A 20,004-nucleotide genomic window follows, 5' to 3' on the forward strand; every position below is an offset into this window, starting at 1 on the left:
GAGTCAGAGGGGCTTTATTTACAAAAGGAGAGAGATTGTCCAATGTGCAGCAGCCTTTTGCTTACAGATGTACAGGGCTCTACTTTATTCCCCAGTATATCAGCAAAATCAATATCTATAATGATTCCCATTATCAAAGCAACATTTGCAGAGGTGGCAGTAAACCACCACCTTTTCCTTCCTACTAGAAGAGAATCCTTTCACTGGTTTCCTGTATGCCTTTATGGACCCCCAGAGTAATTTATTGTAACCTGAACATATGGATAAAAGTTATACCCTGTCCCTTCACTAAAGAAGTTCCTAGGCAACCAGAGTACTGGTGTAAAGGCTGTAAAAATGCTCTGTCCAAAGGATTGTCAGACAAGCAACAGGGATTTCATACAAAAGAAAAATAAGACCCCCTAAATGGACATGATCTGGCCATGTGCAATGAAAGCCAACTTTGTTTTGGGCTGCATCTGATGCAGTGTGGCCAGCAGGGCGAGGGAGGGGATTCTGCCCTTCTGCTCTGTCAAGACCCCACCTGCAGTGCTGCATCCAGCTCTGGGGTCCCCAGCACAGGGAGGACATGGACCTGCTGGAGTGAGTGCAGAGCAGGGTCACCAAGTTAATTAGAAGGATGGAACACCTCTCCTGTGAGGAAAGGCTGAGAGAATTGGGATTTTCCAGCCTGGGAAAGAGAAGGCTAAATTCTTTACTGTGAGGATGGTAAGGTACTGGAATGGGTTTCCCAGAGAAACTGTGGGTCCCCCATCCCTGGAAGTGTTGAAGGCCAGGTTGGATGGGGTTTTGAACAACCTGGTCTGATGGAAGGTGTCCCTGTCCATAGCAGGGCAGTTGGAATGATATGGTCTTTGAGGTCCCTTCCAACCCAAACCACTCCATGATTCTAAAGTTTGTTTTCCTTTATTCCTGTCATATCAGCCTCCAAATTGCAGCTACTGCTCTACATCGAAACATGTCATGGTAATTTATACCTGGAAGGATTATGATGCATCAGGCCTCTGCTGCCAGTTTTTTCTACAGATCTGCAGCATGGCTATATAAACCTGTTCTTTGGCGTTGGAGATTGTTCTGCACAGTGTTATTCTGGCAACGGTTACATTCCTTCTAACTTTGGCAGGACCTGCAGTTTTCCACCTCACACTCTGTTCATATTGCCCAGCTTTCCAGGTAATGTGGTTCATTGCGCATCTCCCAGCAGCAGTCCAGTCGACATACACACACATACACACACACACATATGGTTAACAAGTGCTAAGTAGCAAAATAGAAATATGTGATCCCTTCTGAGCCTCTGAGATGCTTCTACTTATCAATTAGTCTTTCTGATGATCAGAGTATTTTCCAGGCATCTCTGTGAATAAACACACTTTCCTGCAGGTATCCTGCAAAATATCCATTTCTCTCGCTTTTCTGAGAGTCTGGAATTACAGCCTTCACTTGCTGTTAAACAACATTCAGGACAAAACATTTCCTGGCAATTCAACTATTATCAACTATATATAAAGGGCCAAGAAGAACTGGAGACAACTTTGTGTAATCCCTGTCCAGTGTCCCAGTAGACAAGACAGCCAGTAATTAGCTGGGCTGATAGGCAGCCAGTAGAGATCAATCAACAAGTAAGATGGAGTTGTCTAATTTTCTGTGAATCAAGGTCAAATTATTTGGTTATTGTGATTTAGGAAATACAGCTCTCTAAAAAAATGGGGAAAATATTTTCAGATGTGTGCATTTGAAGTATTATACAATAGACTACAATTACTAATATATACATTATAATAAGTAAAATGAAAACATACACTTCTGTGCTGACTAGTCTGAGATAGTTGGCTTAGATGTTACTAAACAACAGCTGTAGAAACTTTGACCAACCTGCTGATGCATTAATATAATGTTTTCAGGACATGCTTAAAGGATTTACAGAGAGCACATGCCTGTAAATTTCTGGACTGTAAGTAAGAAGCTGAACTATGGAATAAAAATTATACACCTGTCCTATTTTATATTTGGATGTATTATGTTACAGAATACAAAGTAAAAGATTGCTGAACAGCAGTTTCAAAAGAATTACCATGATCTGAATGAATAAATACCTCTCAGAAGCTACAGCATAAAATTTTCAGTTTGTTGTACATCTCCTGCTACACTGGGTGGGTGAAGAACCGGACAAGGCCAACCAGCTGCAGGGCTGCCCAGGGCCATACGGCTGCTCCCATTCCTGCAGCTCTGGCCATGCCAACTGTGTAATATCAACAGAAGGAGAAAACAAAGTCCTCTTCTTTAACAAAGAGCACTGTTAGCTCTGGCAATACTGTAAATCATGTCTTGAATGGCCACCTAGATAAGAGAAATAAAGAAGTGAGGACAAAACAGTTGTACCCACTTAATGTCCTTAAATGACAAGTAAGGAAGCATTGAAAAAGTTTGTGAGGACTTGATTTCAGTAAAAAGTCATGTAAGTCAAGATTTATTTGTTCCTCACCAAAAAAAACCACCAATAAAGCAACAAAAAAAAAACCCTAGAAACTCCCAGCACCACTAGTCCTTCTTCTACCTACAGCTGATAAGACATAAAATACATCATCTTCATAAAGAGGATTAACTGCAAAAGTTTAAGAGTAATATAGAAGAACAATATTAGTCAATCAATCATCTTCAAAGACTAAGGAAGAAAGAGTTGATTATTACATATTGTTTATCTTTAAAGAAATTATTTTTCTTTTTTTTTAATTTGTTTCTCTTTACTTATACTTTCTCTTTACTATAACTTAGTTTTATGCATATGCATACACTCCAGTTCTTCAGTTCTGTACATCTATCCTAAAACCTTCTAATCTAAATGAGTTGATTAAATCCATCCCTGATATCTACTGCATATGGCAGAGTTGTGGTAGGATTTAAGTGGACACAATCTAATTTTTATTTATTTCTGAGGGAGCAGTTAAAGTGAACACTGCTTCCAAAGACCTCTTAACATCAAAACTAGCAAAACTAAGAGAACTATAAGCATGCATTGAAAATGTGACTCCTTCTTGTCTAGAGAGCTTAAAAGGATACCATAGCCAAATGCAAACTGAAGACAGCCCAATCAGGAAAAAAAATTATTATTTTCTACTTAACCTTTCCACTTAAACTGTTTGGGACTAATTTCTTACAGGCGATTCTCCTGAACAAACCTTGGTAAATATCTTCCCACTGAAACAGTGATTATAACAACAAAACAAATTACAAGTCAGGGGGATTTGAGAATAACAAAAACTTCTATCAAGTCCCTAAAGAGACTGGAATCATTAACATTACAGCCACGACCCTTGGCAAGAGAACAACTGGGAACAAAGAAGAATTATTATTAAAAGAACAATAAAGTGCTTTAGATACATCAAGATCAATTAGCCATTAGTTTTAATGTAGCCTAAAGTTAAAAGCCATAAAACAACAGAGAATTTTCCCATTTGCATCATTTAAAGTTCACAGCCCAAGGAAAATACCATGTATAAAGAAACCAGAGAGCCTTCTGTGAATTGTGTGTCAATTATCTAATTACCTTTGATAACATCAGATGCTAACTTTCAAGGAAAAATCTTTAAAGAGCTCTTGCAGGTACAGATGTATTAGGAGAGTAATAAGACTTGTTGCAGGGAGAAGAGATGGAACTGCATCTTGCTCTGAAATGAATGTCCTGTCCCTGGTTGCAAGAACTAGTGAGAGACAAGAGTTACACAGCGGTTACTGGAGCATGTTTATCAACTCCAAATGCAGCTTCTCCGCTTGGGAAGAGGGACCGGGAGACTAGGTGAGTTTCTGCTTTGACTTTTACTTCAAGGCTGAGATGCTGCCATGTATCCCTGATAGTCAAGAAGGAGAGAATCCAAGCCCAGCTCCTACCTCCTGACCTCTCTCCCTCCTCTGCAGTGTCTGTGCATGGGGAAGGGCGAGAGCAGTTTGTCATCCTCCTGCCTGGGCAGCTCCTTGCAGAGGTAGCAGAGCTCTCTGACAGAGGAGTCAGCAACAATATCTCAGCCTACAGACACGGCTCCACCTTAGGGCTTGCATAGAGAGCTGCCCTTGAATTCCCATCATGAAAAGCCTGTGCACCACCAGCTTGGGCAATAGCTCTGTACATTAACTGCTCAATGGTGGTGCTTACATCCCTCGTTCCCCAGCTGGTAATTCCCCACACCAGTTGGAGGAGTGTTGCTTGTCTGCACAATGGGAGTTCTTTGAGGTCTGGACAACATGCAGCCCCAGCCAGGTGAGAAGGAGATGTGTCTGCACATCTCCTGGTCAGGACCAATATCTCCCCTCTGATTTTTGAAGGGAAATTGTAGTGATTTCTTCAGCTGGAAGCCTTGGTGAGTAGATGGCAGGAGAGGGTGTCTGGTGGGATGTTTTATTTGAATGATTACTCTAATTAGCTCTTTTGTTTTGCTTTTAAGATGAGAGGAAAAAACACAGGGGGTTTTAATACTGTTTTTCTCTTCTGCCTAAGTGATTCTCAAGTGACATTCACTGTTTTAGTTAAACATGCCTCATGATTTAGAACTGGTAATTTCTACTTCAGGGAAATGCCAGGGTAAACTTTTATTTTGGCAGGGGGAAGAAAAACTGATAAGTAGAAAGATAGTGTCTCCTAACAGACAGAGAAGTGGGAAGAGTTCAGAAAGTGCAGCTGGGGGGACTAACCCCAGTAGTAGCACCTGCAAACTAATCCTTCACAGCCCTTTGCCAAAGAGGTTGGCTCTGTGGCTACCGCCTGAACTAGAGAAGATGTGCACTCTATCTGGATTACTTGGTTACTGTCATCTCCTTGGTGCTTCTCAGAACTCCTATGGAGAGCAGGAAACCAGTCATCATTGGACATCCCCCTGAAGTGCCTCCTTAGGCCACCCCACATGCTTCAGGTGATCCAGGGGGGTCCATGCTGGCACCACCAGCACAGCAGATTGCAGTCGGGGGCAGGAAGTGCCAGCTCCTCATCAATCCTACGCAGCAACAAACCATGTCAAAGATTATATAAAGCCTTTACAGGTACATGCTCAGGGTTAGGGTTTGTTTGGCTGTTTCACTTGGGCTCTTGTTTGTACCTCCTCCTTAGTGACCAGCTGTGCCTTCTCCATTTTCTTTACAAGAAACCTGCATTTGCAGCTTTTTAAGAAGGTATGACCCTGACTGTCCAAGGACTGGGATACACAGATGACACGAGACCACACCAACCAAAAATCAGGTCAGTGATTAAACTTTTTGATGTTGGCAAGTCAAGTGTGAGTATCAGAAGGGACCTCGTGAAGTCATTTGCAGTTGTAGACCAGAGGGCAAGGACTGTCTATTTAACTCTTTCTGAGATTGCAGCTTGTGGGAGGGGAGAGTGGGGAGACACAGCTTTTCTGTTAAGAAATATGTATGTTGGTTTAGGAGCTGCCACATTCTTATGTCCAGTAAATTAAAAGCAACAATGATAAATTTAATGTCCTGTGTGCTAGCTACTTTTGGTGTAGCGAATATTGCTGGACTTCTGTTCCATGGGAAAAAACCTTTCTCTTGCATTAACTCTTCACCTGACCCATTACTGAGATAATCTTCAGCTAGTTTACACCTAAAGGCTGGAGCTGTGATGATTCTCAGAACAGTCTTGTCAATGCATATGTGATGAAATTAAGGAAAGTCTAGCCATGAATAAGGCTGGATGTTTCCAGTTCCCCTGAGAGCTCCCATCAAACACAACTATTTCCCTTCTAAAGCACATGTTTGAAGAAGGGAAACAATATTTTTCTATTTTTTGCCTGCTGGAATATTCTTTACTTGGTGTCTGAGCACAGTGGTAGCATATACAAATATTGCTGCTCATTTTCTAAAAACGTGTTACTATATCAGTAATAAAGAAAACAGTTTGCATTTCAGACAAAGAGACAACAGTATATCACAAAATATTTACTCTGCCCAGAAGACCAGCAATTTACAGACTATTTAACAGCAGTTTGTGTATGCATTAAAGATTACATCTTTTTTATAACTCAGGTTTTTATTTGTGTGCTAAGTAGTTTTCTGTAAGTAAAAGGATTAGACTTTGTATGGCATCCTTGAATTTATATTCTGTGAAAAGCAGTAGTGATTTAGATCTGAGTTTTTATGGTATCTGGTATGTAAGGTGTGTTTAGCTTCTTGTGGATGTTTTTTAGATTTTTTTTTTTAATAGATCATAGTCTTTATTTGCTTTTCTGGAGAGAACCAACATAAGCTTATAAGTGTTCTACTTTTAAGCAAGGTACAAAACCTAACCTCTTTGTTACTTTAGTAGTCTTACACCATTTGCTAGCATTCACCAAACAAGAACACTTTCACTGAGAATGGATCTTGGTCCTTCTCTTTTCGCTGGTTTTCTTGAAAAAACCCAAAACAACAATAAAAACAACAACACAATACCCAACAACAAAAAACCCAAACAAAAAAAACAAGATTATGGAGAAGTGAGGGGAGATATCAGCAGGGAGCAGAGAAGGGCTAGGAGGAGCCCAGTCAGTGCTTAGCCCTGGGGCAGACTCTTGGTCCTTCTGTGTCCTGTGAGCTGAGTGAACCAGCACAAGGGAATTTTGTACTGATGTCATTAGAGTGCATCTGGTCACAAAACTGTACTGCAGGCCTCTCTCTAAGCTTTATTGATTGTAATGGTGACAGCTGCATGCAAGGGTCAAATATGAGCTTGCATGGAGATGTTCCCATCTGCAAAGCCAAACCCCAGTGAAGGTTCTATGGCTCTGCAGTGCTGGATGGTTTGTGAACAGCTGCTGCTCACGTGGAGGGGGCAAGAAGTCTGCTAATTCTTAATGAAATACGATTTACAAGGAGAATGCCTATTGGCACTTGGCTTCTCCCCAAAAAGATGGAGCTGCTGTAACTCCCCTTACAGAGTATACTACTGTTTTGAAGCACGTGTTCTCAGGCCACAGTGAAGTTAACTATAGAAGAGCTCCTAAAGTGGACCTTTTGCGTGACAAAATTCACAAAGAATTTGCTCCATAAATGACATAGCTACCTATCTGTAGCAAAATATGCCATGTCAGATAACCCAGGCAGCATCTATATATTCTCACCTAGTTGCTCTATTATTTGTGGCAATGATGCCTCAGAAGAAATCCCCCAACCCTTTTGACTGGAGCTGGGGCCCTGGCTCCCACTGCCATGGCAACAGAAGTGCTGCCTGCTGAAAAAGGCAGCTGAGTCCAGAAAAGGTCACCAGAGTCCTTTAGAAACCCTGGGAAACTTTATCCTCAAAGAAAGAGGAAAAGGCACAAGTCTGAAGCTGGAAAGACAAAATAGTTTGCCAATGGCAAGCATACAAAATTTCCAGTTTATCCCATAAAGCATATTTTTAATGTGTTTTTGTTGACTTTGGGGCTATTTAAGCACTTTGCATGGTTGTAGGGGGGATTGGAGGGTGACAGGGCTTGGGGAGCAAGGATGGGATGATTGTGGTTTTTCTCAGTTGTCACAGCTAGAATTTATTTACAAAGCTGTAAGGACTGAGACCTTATGGAAAAAGCCCCAAAGGTGCAAGAGCTGGCACAAAAATGAGAAAATATCTTGCCTTTGGCTTCTTTTCTGCACTGTCCCACTCCAGCATTTGGCAGAGCAGATATAAAACACAGCGTGCTGCTTTTGGGAGTGCTTTACAGTACCAGATCTGGGGTTCTCAAACACAGCTTGGTCCAGGATGTCACAACTTGTGACATCCTGGAGTTGTAGGAACCTTTGGATCCATTTACCAGTTCCAGGCAGGATCATCATCTGAGTGGAAAGCTTTTTAAAGAATTGCAATTCTTAAAGCATCCTTTCATGCTTAAGGCTGTATATGACTGCAGGAGTTCACTCTTGCATGCTTAAAGCATTTGTGTAATGCTTCCTTAAACCTGTAAAAACTATATCTGACAACAACTATGTTGTGAAGAAAAGCATTTTTTCCCCAAGAAAAGGTATATTAAGGCTGCTGGGGTTAATGCAGAGAGAAGGTGAATGCACAGCAGCAAAGGCAGCCTGGCTCACTGACCTGAAACGTTGCGCTGGCCAAGGACCAAAAGCCTGACTCCGGTCGCCTTTTCTTTGCCTCCCCTAAAGCAGCCATGCCAAGTCATATCACTGGGCAGCAAAATGAAGCAAAAAAAAAAAAGATGCCACCACCACACCCCTCCCAAAACCCTCTGTATTTAAAGGGGATAAGCTCAAAGGTGCTGGATGGGAATATGTATTGAGGATTCAGACACATCCTTGGTACTGCAACCTTCTCTACTCCTAGTGCATGCTAAGCAATGAGGTGATTCTGAATGCAGAAGATGGTTTTTTCTTCTAAATGAAAACACTTTAAGATACTTACAAATTCTTGGTGTGACAGATTGTAAAAAAAATGTAAAGGATTTAAAAAATAAGTATAAAAGCATAGTTGGTACAAGGAATAGATAAGAATGAAGCTTTCTAAACATTTCAATGGGTGGAATTACTCAACAGCTCTTAATTTTTTTTATATTCTTTACTTTTTTACCTGTCTTTCATGTCTATGCATGTTATTCTTGTAACCTTAACATTTTCCAGGGTCTGTAAAAGTCTGCAGCTAACAGTTCTGGTTATGTTTTTCTTCAGCAAACAGTTAATTCCAATGAATGGGTATTGCTGTTTTAATTATGGAAAAGTCAATATACTTATGCAGCTTTGGGCAGCATGACAGGCGCAGCACAAGCCTTAGTACCTTGGTTATCAAATTACTTAGGCATATGTATAACTTTATGATAACAGGGTCATCACAAAATGACTATCACATAATTCCTGAGGAAAGTGGAAAGGAAATGAGGCCATGTGTGAAAACCTATACATGTACTAGATCACTTTTTTTTTTTTTGCCTCTGTCCCTTCTAGAAGACTTGCATAGCATTCTTATTCTCCAATTCTTCATAATTATGTTTCCCATAGCTCATGATTATTGGCAGCAGCTAACCAAAAAGCTGCTGATGGGGCAAAACCGTGGCACTCAAAATCTGGTGATATCTTGAGGCAGCAGTAGCACAATATGCATTTTTGGCATGCAAGGGACTTCAGCGCATGCTTTGACTAGCTCATAAGAAAACAGCAGGATGAGATGTGGTTTCATTGTGCTGGGGAGGTGAAGGAAAAAAAAAAGTAATAATACATGGCTGTATCCTGGATTGCATCAGGAAGTTGGATTTCAGGTTGACAAATGTCCCACAGCACCCAGGGAGGGCACACTCAGCAGCAGGTGTGGTGGAGGAGTGCCGGGCTGGCCTCAGGCAATGCAAATACTCGAGGACCAGCCAGTGCAATCAGTGAAGCCACCTCACCCTGTTTGGCATGCTGATATACCTGTGCTACAGCATCACTGCGAAGGCAAACAAAGATATCCGAGGTTAGACTCGGCAAATACAGCCCAAATCACCAGGTCAGGCATACTGCAGGCAATAGTTACCTGTGAGGTAGGCTTACTTGTCATGAAACTTGATGGGAAATAATAACAGAAAGTTTAGCGGACTATGAAATGCCAGGAACAATTGTCTGCAAAAGCCAGGCATTTTAGATTACCATTTTGGGCATTGCTAACTCGAGAAATGTGGCACATGAGTCTACCATTTTTGATTGGACTGAAGCTTTCCATAAGATATCTACAAGCTGCTGCCACTTATCAGTGGAAATATGGTCAGGAAAGAAAGAGAATGAGTTGCCTGTTAAAGAAATACGTAGTGCAAATATTTTATGCACACAAATGTTAAGTGCAGAGAGGAGGCAAATTGGACAAAAACTGCAGCATATATCAGCTGCTGCTAAGGCTGACACAGCCTCAGGTATAAAGTTGCATGTTAAGGATAGATGTTCGCAACATCCTCAAGCACAATAAGTAACTTGAAAGAAAAGGGTAACTCTGCTGTAAAGGATCCATGCTCCGAGCACAGTGTTTACAAGCCAGCAGCACAAAAAACCTGATTTTTTGAAAATCTTTTAACTCTAAAGAGTAAATCTTTATAGCAGTGCAGGGGAGTCATGCCCACAAATCTCATTATTCTAAAAGCTGCTTAGAAACTTTAGCCCTTAGAGTCAACATACCACAATGCATTCAGAAGTACAATTTCAAAGAGTTACAAATGCTTCTAACAATTAGCTAATTAAAAAAAAAAAAAGAAAAAGAAAGAAGGAGAAGAAAAATTAGGATTTAAAGGGATTTACAAGGAAATAATTGGGGGAGGGGTGTTATATGTAAAGAAGGAGGTAATTGAAAGGGATTGAGAGGAGTACAGTAGGAAGTGGATGTGGTTAAGGAATTCACAAGATTAGTTAAAGAAAAGCCTGGTAAAACTGGAAGTAAGAAGTTAAATCCTGGCACAAATGAATATAGTTTCTTTGATGTATTTCGAGCTGCATGATTTATACATACTCAACATCTAGCCTGTGGACCTTAAGAATGATTGGGCAAAAATAGTGATGAAAGCTTATTAAAATACTACCCAAAAAAGCAGTATGCAGAATTTGATGCACAAAAAGTTCTTATATTCTCAGAGATTAAATACCCAGTCAATGGTCCTGAATAGATGCAGGTATTTCAGCCTCAGGAGTCTTACAGAATTAACAGTATTAACAGTAATAAAAGCTGTGACTTGCTATGCAAGCTGGTTTATTGAAAACAAAAATTGTCACAGGATTCATTACTGCTTTAGAAATGGATTGTGAGTTCGAAACTCATTTTCAAATGTCTTCATAACAAAGCATTCACCTGATATGAATGCTAAAATTGGGGTGGATGAGGGCAATTTGAGGTGATGAGTAAAGCTCTGGCACGCAAATTATATGGATTCTAATTAGTGCAGATACACCTTTTGAAATTCCTGTGGGGTTTTTGTATCTATAGAAAACATATTGAAATCCCAGATAAGTAGGTTGTGTGTGTGTGTGTGCATGCCTGAGGTCTCAACTTCTTCCAGGATTAAGAGACTGCAAATACCTGCCCCATCCTGTAGGTGCTCTAATAACAGCCTGGACTGGCCTGTGCTAGGCAATTGAGCAAACACAGGACAAGGATACACAACAGACAGCGTACCAAGCAAAAAGACAACAGAGAAAGATAAAGAAAGAGCTGAACCAGGTGAGCATAACAGTACCCAAACTTTGTACTCCTTTCCAAGCCTGCAGAGCTCCTAGGATCTTTTTGCATTTTGCATAGTGAAATTTCAAAACCAGAAGGCAAGGTAAATTCTGTCCTGATGTTAAGCAGAACCATTTCTAAGATGACTCCTATTTCATTTTCCTTGCTTCAGAGAGCCAGTGGCATGTTCAGAGCACTGTCAGCATTCAGGAAGAATAGAGAAGCACTGAGAGTTTCATGCTCTTAAAAATAAACATTGTCAGCAGGATATATAAAATAATGTATTGAATTTGAAACACAGCATCACAGGAGAATGATGAAAACCAGATGCATCTGCTAAGGATTTCTGGACAGATCAATTTACATAATGATACTTTATTTTAGAAGTTGGACAGGACAGCACTTCAGATCTGAGGTAACCAACAATGGACACCACCAGGCCTTTATTATGTCAAAAGAAAAAGAGTAGCTCTTAATTTTGTTTTTTTTTTTTACCTTGGTTCAAAGCTTATCATGATGCTCATGCCCAGAAATCCTGAGCTTAGACTTGGTGGAAAATTGGGTTTGTTCAGACAACTATGTGAAGATTTGTCAGCTTGCTTTCTGCCAGTTCTTTAGAGCTCAGGTTTTGGCACACAATACAAGGATTGTTGTAATGAGGGCATGTGCTGTTATGCAGAGCTGAGGAACCTCAACGTCATAAACTTAGGCAGGGTGCAGGTATTTGTTGAGGACTTGGGCTGTCAGAAGCTCTTGAACCATGACATCCATTTGCTGAATGAGTCTGCCCATTGTTTGTGTTTTATACCAAGTCTCAGATTTCACCCGCGACAGACTGCTATTACCCAAAGTGCTGGAGGCTTGTTTGATCACTGTGAGAAGCTCCTCCTACACCTGCAAGTAGAAGGAAGAAGGCTGTGACACCAGCTTTAGAAAGGTCTAGCTTTTTCTTAGTCTGAGCAACAAGTGTAAATGCTGATGCTGTTGCTGATCCTTTCCATGCACCATGGTGCAGGGTGAAACACTTGTCTTCCTAATGGCGATTATTGTGGATAATTAAATGGAGAGAATCATTTAACTATACACAGGTAATTGACCAGGAAGCTGGGATCCTTGTATCAGGAGCTTCATGAGGAATTCAGAATGTATAAAACAATATTTGCTTTTTTGGTTTTATTGTTTTTTGGGGGGCTTTTTTTGAGGGAGAGGAAGGAATGACAGACTAACAAAAGGGCAGTAAAAGGAAAGGAAGAATTAGGTGAAAGCTTTTAATGGTCAGAGAGGACACTATTATGATATGAAGCAATTTCTAGCATTTAAGGCATACAATGAACTGTTTTAATTTTTCAACAACAATGCAAGTTGTGCAGGCACTCATAAAAACTTAAAAGCTCTTTTTAAGGTAATAGCATGCATTTTACATGTACTGTATGTACTTACTCTCTCAGAGAGTGCAAGTTATTTATCATTCTTGTCTAAGTTAATAGTGCATCTCTGTCTGGATTGCAAAGTTTAATTAACTTCTGTAGGTGTTACAAGGAAAATTATTCCTAGCTGAGTCCAAAAAACACATTTTCTTTTTCTCTCCCTCTCTCTATCTCATCAAGATGCTATCACGAAGACTATAGATAACTCCAACAACTGTAACTTTTGCTCTGCTACTTAAGGCTGATGAGTTTGAGATGCTGGTCACAAAAAAGGTGGTGAAAATTTAGAAGCCTCGTGGGCATTGTACATGATGGGGAATGACATGGTTAGAGGGCATTTTGGGGTCTTCATCTTGGTACCACCACCAAACCACGGTTTGTTCAGAGTTTGAACTGAGCAATGAAGCACAAGAAGGGGTAAATCTCCAAAGCAAAAGGACAAAGATGCTATAATCTCTCAATAATGGTACTCTGTCCCACACCATCAAGCTTATTTTGGTATCTTACTTAAGGCATAGCATTAGGAAGCTTATCACAGTTAAAAGCACTAGTAGAAATCTACTTCATCCTTCTGCTCTGAATTGAGCTGCATGACCAAAATTCGGGCAGAGCCACACATGCCTAAAGGACTCTTAGATACAGCCAGACATGTGGGCCATGACAAAAAAGATGAGAATCATAAACCTTGGTAGAAGAGAAATGTGAATTGTGAGGGCTTACACTAAGCTGGAGTGTTTTTAATATCACATCACCAGCTGGTGTGCATTTTTCACCTGTCAAAATGACATTATTTTTTACCTATCTATGAGTTCATGCTAAGACACTAAATGCAAGACAGCAGGATTTGGCACTTTCACTGCATTGGCTATGGATTGCAGGACACCTATGGTACTTCTGCTGCAGGTGCACTCATCCTACATCTCAGAAAATCTGCTTTCCTGCTTGTAATATGAGCTAAAACATAAGATGACTTCTCAAATGCATGTGCTAAATATGTCAATGACCCACAACTGCACATCTGAAGGGCAGGTAAATCTTAACTCAGACAAAACTCATGACCGATACTGATTTGACTATTTTTCTAGTGACGTTTAAAAAAAAAAAAAAAAAAAAAAGAAGTTTTGCTGTATGCATTTTTTAGTGTGTTAGTAATGAGCATTTATGAATAGCATTTCCTGCTTTAGTAATCAACTTACATGGGAAAGAAAAATGAGTATGTGAAAAATCTGCATCTTATTTACATTTTTAATATTACATAATTCTGAAGGTATCAGTAGAAGCATTTAAAGGAAGGTTTTGACAACAGTCCTATACAAAATGCAGTGAAAATCGTTTTGATGTTTAAATAAAGGAGATTGCAAGGACATAATTTGAGAATGTGGAAGGTGGAGTTAAAAAACATACCTCACCCACTACAAAAATGACTGGGCTTTTCTTTGCCTGTGTTTTAAAGTGCATATTAATAGATCTCCAATAACAGGTATTTCTTGTTCTGCAAGTAGTAAGTTGTCTTGTCATCAGGTATAAGAAAAAGTCAACTGGCTTTTTGCACAGATGAATGCATGTTTACAGAGCACTGATTCCAAAAATCACAATACTTCACCCACGATATACTAATGTGGCACTGCTTGAGACACCCAGCACCTTGCACAATTGCATATAAATTTTGCATTGCTAATGAATGCTCTGTTTTTAGGGCTGTGATTCTGTGCTTCACTGTTGTGACACACAGAACACAGATGCAGTATATCCTTAGTTCAGTAAGTGCTCTGGGTTATTTTTCAGTGGCCACCAGTTGCGTATAGACTGCTCCACAGTGCTGGCTTGTCTTGATTTAAACACCTCCCGGAGCTGTTACGTGTCTTTGCAAACTGTTTATGCAATTCTAGTAATGGCAGACTGCAGGCTGCAGTTTAAAGTGCAAAAATACAATTTAGTTCCTTAACTTGTGCTGATCTCCATTGGCTTTTAGGTGGAATTTTTATTGTATTTTTTAGATCTTTTGTCCTTTTTGACCTTAGTTTGATTAAGCACTTTGTACTCACATTTGGCTTAGAAAAAGTATGTGATTCTTTTGAATAGCAGCATCAAACTTGGAGATGAGACGGCTGGTAAATTTCATCCTTAAAACAATTGGGGTTGAAATCTTGGTGCTGTTTAAATCTGGCAGCATTCCAGTAATTTCAACTGAAGCTATTTACCTCTACTAAATACTTTACATCCTAAGGGCTCTGTCAGTTGTTGCATAAACATTATGTAGTTAGACAATGAATAAAACCACTCCCATTTGCCTTTAGAAACGGGAAAATCTTCACCTAAGGTAAAATCTTTGCTGCCAGGTTTCTGAGGGAGAAGCTGACAGAGGTAATCCAGCAGTGATGGAATATTCTGGGATTAATTAGACGTGGCCTAGATACACACTACAGAGTATCAGAGCTGACCTAAATGTCAGGAGGAACAGTGCCTCTACCTCCTGCTGTCTGCTAATCAGCCCTGACACCAAAGATGTAGCAGGGCAAGTTTGGAGAGACTGTTTGGATAAAACCTGAAAGAGAGGCAAATTGTTACACTCATTTTCAGTCATATTGTAAGTCTGCTTATTTAAATCTAAAATGTTTTGAAGACATGTTCGCTTCCTGTGCCTTGGAGGCTAGTAAGAAGTCATCCAGATTTTTCAAGCAGTTAGCCAACAGTCTGCAAAAGTCCTGCTGTAAATCACCATGCTTTAATTGAATATGAAGTTTTCCTATCACTTCTGCTTTGTCCCAAAGCACCATTTGCGGGGAAAAAGAAAAACAATTAATTACACAGATGCTGTGTTAATTTTTGGACATATACAAATGTCAGAGTTGTTGATACTAAATCAGGAGCTAAATAAACTTCACTTTGGCCTAAGGTTTACTGGAGCAGCTTTCATTACTCAAAGGATCAGTGAATGGGAATAAATCAGTGGTTCTTCAGTTTAATTTGAAATAATATTAATTGTATTAGTCTTCTGCTCTATAAGTATGCTTTTCAAGTTGAAATGAGTGATTTTTAATTTTTTTTTTTAAGGACAAAACTGTAAATCAACCTTTTCCCACTTATTCTGTAAACTCTAACATCTAAACCTAAGGGATGTCCCTGATTTGATCAAGCTAATCAGAAGAAAGATTTAGTTAAGCCAGAGTAAAAATAGAAGTACAGTTTAGAGAGCTGCTTCTTGCTAATTGCACACACCTGAGAATTTAGAAAAGTTTTTAATTGTACTACTCAGCCAACTAGTTTTTAAATCTTTGCAGTTTGTCATGGATTCACCCCAGCCAGCAGCCAAGCCCCACACAGCCTCTCACTCACTTCCCCACCAGTGGGATCAGAGAGGGAATCGGAAGGGTAAAAGCCAGAGAACTATGGACTGAGATAAAAACAGTTTAAGAGAGAAAGCAAAAGCTGTGCACACAAGCAAAGCAAAACAAGGAATGGGCAGGCAGGTGTTCAGCCATCTCCAGGAGAGCAGGGCCCCATCACACCTAACGGTGACTTGGGAAGAAAAACACCATCACTCCAAATGTACCTCCCTTTCTCCCTCTTCCCCCACTTTACATACTGAGCATGATGTCATATGGTCTGAAGGTCAGTTTGGGTCACCTGTTCTGGCTGTGTCCCCTCCCAGCTTCCCAGGCACCTCCAGTCTCCTCCCCAGTGTGCCAGTATGAAAGGCAGAAAGGGCCTTGGCTCTGTGCCCTGCTCAGCAATAACAAATTCATCCCCACATTATCAACACTGTGTTCAGCACAAATCCAAAACACAGCCCCATACCAGCTACTGGGAAGAAAATAACTCCACCCCAGCCAAAACCAGCACACTGTTATATATTAGAAAAAGGGGGTGAATGGCAGTGAGCTGAGAGATCTGGAAACCTGCAGTATTTGAAGATGGATGAGATCCTGCCATTATCACTCTTACTTGTCACAGGTGACTGAAAAGCAGTGGAGTTTGGCTTGCCAAGATGATGACTTTATTACAATTCTTCACTTTCATTTCATTGTCTTTTTGGCATGTCTAATAATTTTTTCTCTTAAGTTGGTTGGATTTGGGGAGTTGGGTTTGTTTGGGATTTTTTTGGTTTGGTTTGGTTTTGGTTTTTCTTGTTTAGCTCTCAGTTTGGGAAAAAGATGGAAAACATACTTTAAAAAAAAGTATTTAAAGAATTATCCATATTCATACCTGAGCTAAAACTATAAAAGTTGAAAATCACTTAATTCATACCAAGTAGGGATATCTGTCTGTAGCTTTGGACATGAGAAAAGGGAAAAACTTCCACAGAATTCTGCACCTCCATGGTGTACTAAAGCCCTTATGAAATCTTTTTCATTATGATTATATTTAGTAGAAGACTTGAATGTGTGCAGTGTTATGATACAACAGCTGCTATTGCCTGCAATTCCCACAAAACATGCATTTTGTAACGGAATCATTTCACTGAATTACTAATAAATACAACTTGGTGTCAGACGATACATAACAGAAATAATCTACTGTTTGAGAATTTCTCTCCAAATGGCAGCTCACTAAGAAAAGAGGCTGCTCAGCATTGTGGTGTTTATTTCCAACCACCAATAACATCAAGCTTACAGTTTATGAAATCTGCAAAGAGTTAAGAAAGCTCGGAGCTGCCTAGCAATGCTTTTGTGATTCACTGCTACTACGACCCTTAACTTCCAGTTACCAATTTGTGATATATACCACAAACTTTATATGGCTAACGACAGTAGTCTTGCCATCATTCTCTGTTTCAGACAGCATTCCCATTCCCCAGGAATCCAGGGACTCCAGTGTGCAAATCAGAGTCTGGCAGAACTCTGCAATGTTATTCAGTGCATAAATCTATCTACTGGATTGGTCTTTTCCAGTAATTATTAATGGACCTTTTATGCATTGATGTAAAATGAGGCAGGCCACTCTTTCTCAAACAGTGACTAAGCTAAGGAACAAAAAGCATATACAGGTTTTTGCATCTAGTAACTGTTGTACATCCACACTTTTCCATGTAACCAATTTTGAGTGTCTTTTTTTATTTCTCTGTGAAACTTCATAAGGCTTTATCTTGTGCAGATATGACATGTTGGCTTTATTTAACTTTTCTAATGCTTTACAAATGCTTCATGTCTTCAGCAGTTAGGTCGTGTTTAATTTTGAACAACATGGCAGAATATATCCTGAAAAGAAATCTGTCAAAATTATTGCAGATTAATAGCTGATAAATGATACTGAATTGTTAATACCCATGTTTCCAGTTATTTTCTAAACTGTCAAAAGTTTATCACTAAATAATAAACTTCCAAAGAAATACAAAAATCTAATTAATTTACAATTGTAAAATTTCCCAGTTTTTCTCTCAAAGGCACTGTGGTTCTTGTTCAGACTGACAATTTCCTCAAATTAACTCGACTAATTTACTATATTTGAAAAGTCTTTTAGAAAAATAACTCAGCATCTGAAATTGTGGGTGTTTACAACATTCATTTTTTTCAGCATAACAGAAATTGCAGCAATCTATTTCAGTTTTCTCTGCCCTAGATTCAGGAAATGATGCAAGTTAATTTCTGTTTGAAATGCTCAGAAGTATAGCACCTTGGAAAGGGAAATTTTCCAGACCTGAGATTGTATGACTACTCATACTTTTGTCTGGCTCAAAATACAGGTGAGAGTGTCTTTGAAAAGTAATTTAAAATATATATTTTACTTTTTAAATGGCAAAACCGTGCTTAGAATCATCCCAATTCTTCTCATACTTAAATGAAACGCCCACGTAACAGACCATCCCATCCACTATTTTAATGAGATCTAAATCTGTCAAGGATTGTCAACACTCATCAGTGTGGATATTTTGAGGACTTAGAGGTGCAAAAGAAGTTAATTTTTTTTAGACAAAAGCAGTATTAATAATACAATATAGTTCATAAACATTGAGTGGTACTCATTAACAGAAAGGACAGCTGGAAAAAAAATCATTTTACATTCCAATCTTCAGGACATTGGTAGAATCCAGACCCGTACCAAATAATGAGCTTGCTTACTGTTGCTGTGTGGGAAAAGAGACGAGGAGCTAGAGGTGATACTGCAGGAATAAAACAGACTAAGTAGGCATGACAGGAGTATGGGGGCTAAATGTAATGACAGGAGCTTCATAACACACTCTTCATAAAAGTGACAGGAAAAGCAAAGGAGGCGAACAGCACTCTGTCAAAAGCATCTATTCAAATGCTGAAGTACTGAAGGATAATGTTTTGGTAGGACATGTATGGCTAAACTGCTGGCTTAAAAAAAAGAAAGATAATTGAGAATTACAGGAAGAATGGTACTAAAGACTAGAGATCATGAACACAAAACAGTGAAGATTAAGCAATCATAGTCTAAGTTGCAAAAGCATATATTAAGTACTCCCTAGAGGCACTTATTTGATTAAAGTACTTTTAAAACAATCTCAGAAATTAAGAAGAATTTAAAACCCTGTACTTCAGTCCCTTTTTGTCAGCTCTGAGGTTAAATATACACACACTGTAAATATTATGGGCATAACTTTATATTCATCATAATGTATGCCAAACTCTGCCCTTTGTATTATTCCTAGCAGGGACCACCTCATTAAGCCAGGATCTCAATCCAAATCCTTCGGTGCTGGGGATGATGTCAGAAGGGAGTATGAACTTAACATAAAGTAAGGGAGATCTGGCCAGGCGTCTTCAGTCACACACTGAGTTCCCACCTTCTCAGATGAAAACTAGGGAAGCTATGTCTTGGATTCCACCAGGACATCCCAGGACTCCAATATGCAGTACTAATAAACCTGCTGTAGGGCTAGTACACTGCACGAGCTTTCCGTAAGTGCCAATGGCCAGCTCGCCTTAGATCCAAAGTAACAGTGGGAAAACAGCAAAGGCTTTATTCAGTGACAACCATCTAAATGCAAGGTCAGGATAGGAAAAGAGATTAAATGGAGCTGGAAGGTTTCACTGGAGCAAAGGTGTTGCTTGTGTTGAGACTATTCCATTTAGGAAGGCAAGTTACTTTCTGCCAGCTGGCATCTTCCAACACTTGCCTTAATCAAGGCATGACCAAGTTTGCTGTTATATGAAGCCTAGAGAGTATCATGTAGCAAAATACTGCACTTAATGAAGTGCTGGTAGTTATATCTGGAAATATCTAAGGAAAGTGTAACTGAGGCCTAGAATCCATTTGTCATGGTTTAACCCCAGCTGGCAGCTAAGCACCACACCACCTCTCACTCACCCATCCCCAGCAGAATGTGGGAGAGAACTGGAAGGGGAAAACTGAGAAAACTTTTGGGTTGAGATAAAGACATTTAAATAAGTAAAGGAAAAGCCATGCACACAAGCAAAGCAAAAAAAGGAATTCATTCACCGCTTCCCATGGGCAGCCAGGTGTTCAGCCATCTCCAGG

The 20,004-nt window shown here is 39.7% G+C and overlaps 1 protein-coding gene across 4 annotated transcripts in view; it reads left to right on the top strand.

Annotated features, from left to right (window-relative positions):
* The window catches only part of GALNTL6 (polypeptide N-acetylgalactosaminyltransferase like 6), a 505,353-nt gene that overhangs the window by 450,293 nt on the left and 35,056 nt on the right, over positions 1 to 20,004 (top strand). For 2 of the 4 annotated variants that reach the window (XM_039551174.1, XM_039551175.1), the window contains exons 13-14: positions 3,642 to 3,796; positions 5,133 to 5,227. The gene's annotated coding sequence lies outside the window, so the exon portion shown is untranslated. Of the gene's footprint in view, positions 1 to 3,641; positions 3,797 to 5,132; positions 5,228 to 11,009; positions 11,135 to 18,120; positions 18,245 to 20,004 lie in introns of all 4 variants that reach the window. The other 2 variants (XM_039551173.1, XM_039551172.1) reach the window with 2 other exon arrangements.

The sequence above is a fragment of the Corvus cornix genome, chromosome 4 (assembly GCF_000738735.6).
Source record: "Corvus cornix cornix isolate S_Up_H32 chromosome 4, ASM73873v5, whole genome shotgun sequence".
NCBI lineage: Eukaryota > Metazoa > Chordata > Aves > Passeriformes > Corvidae > Corvus > Corvus cornix.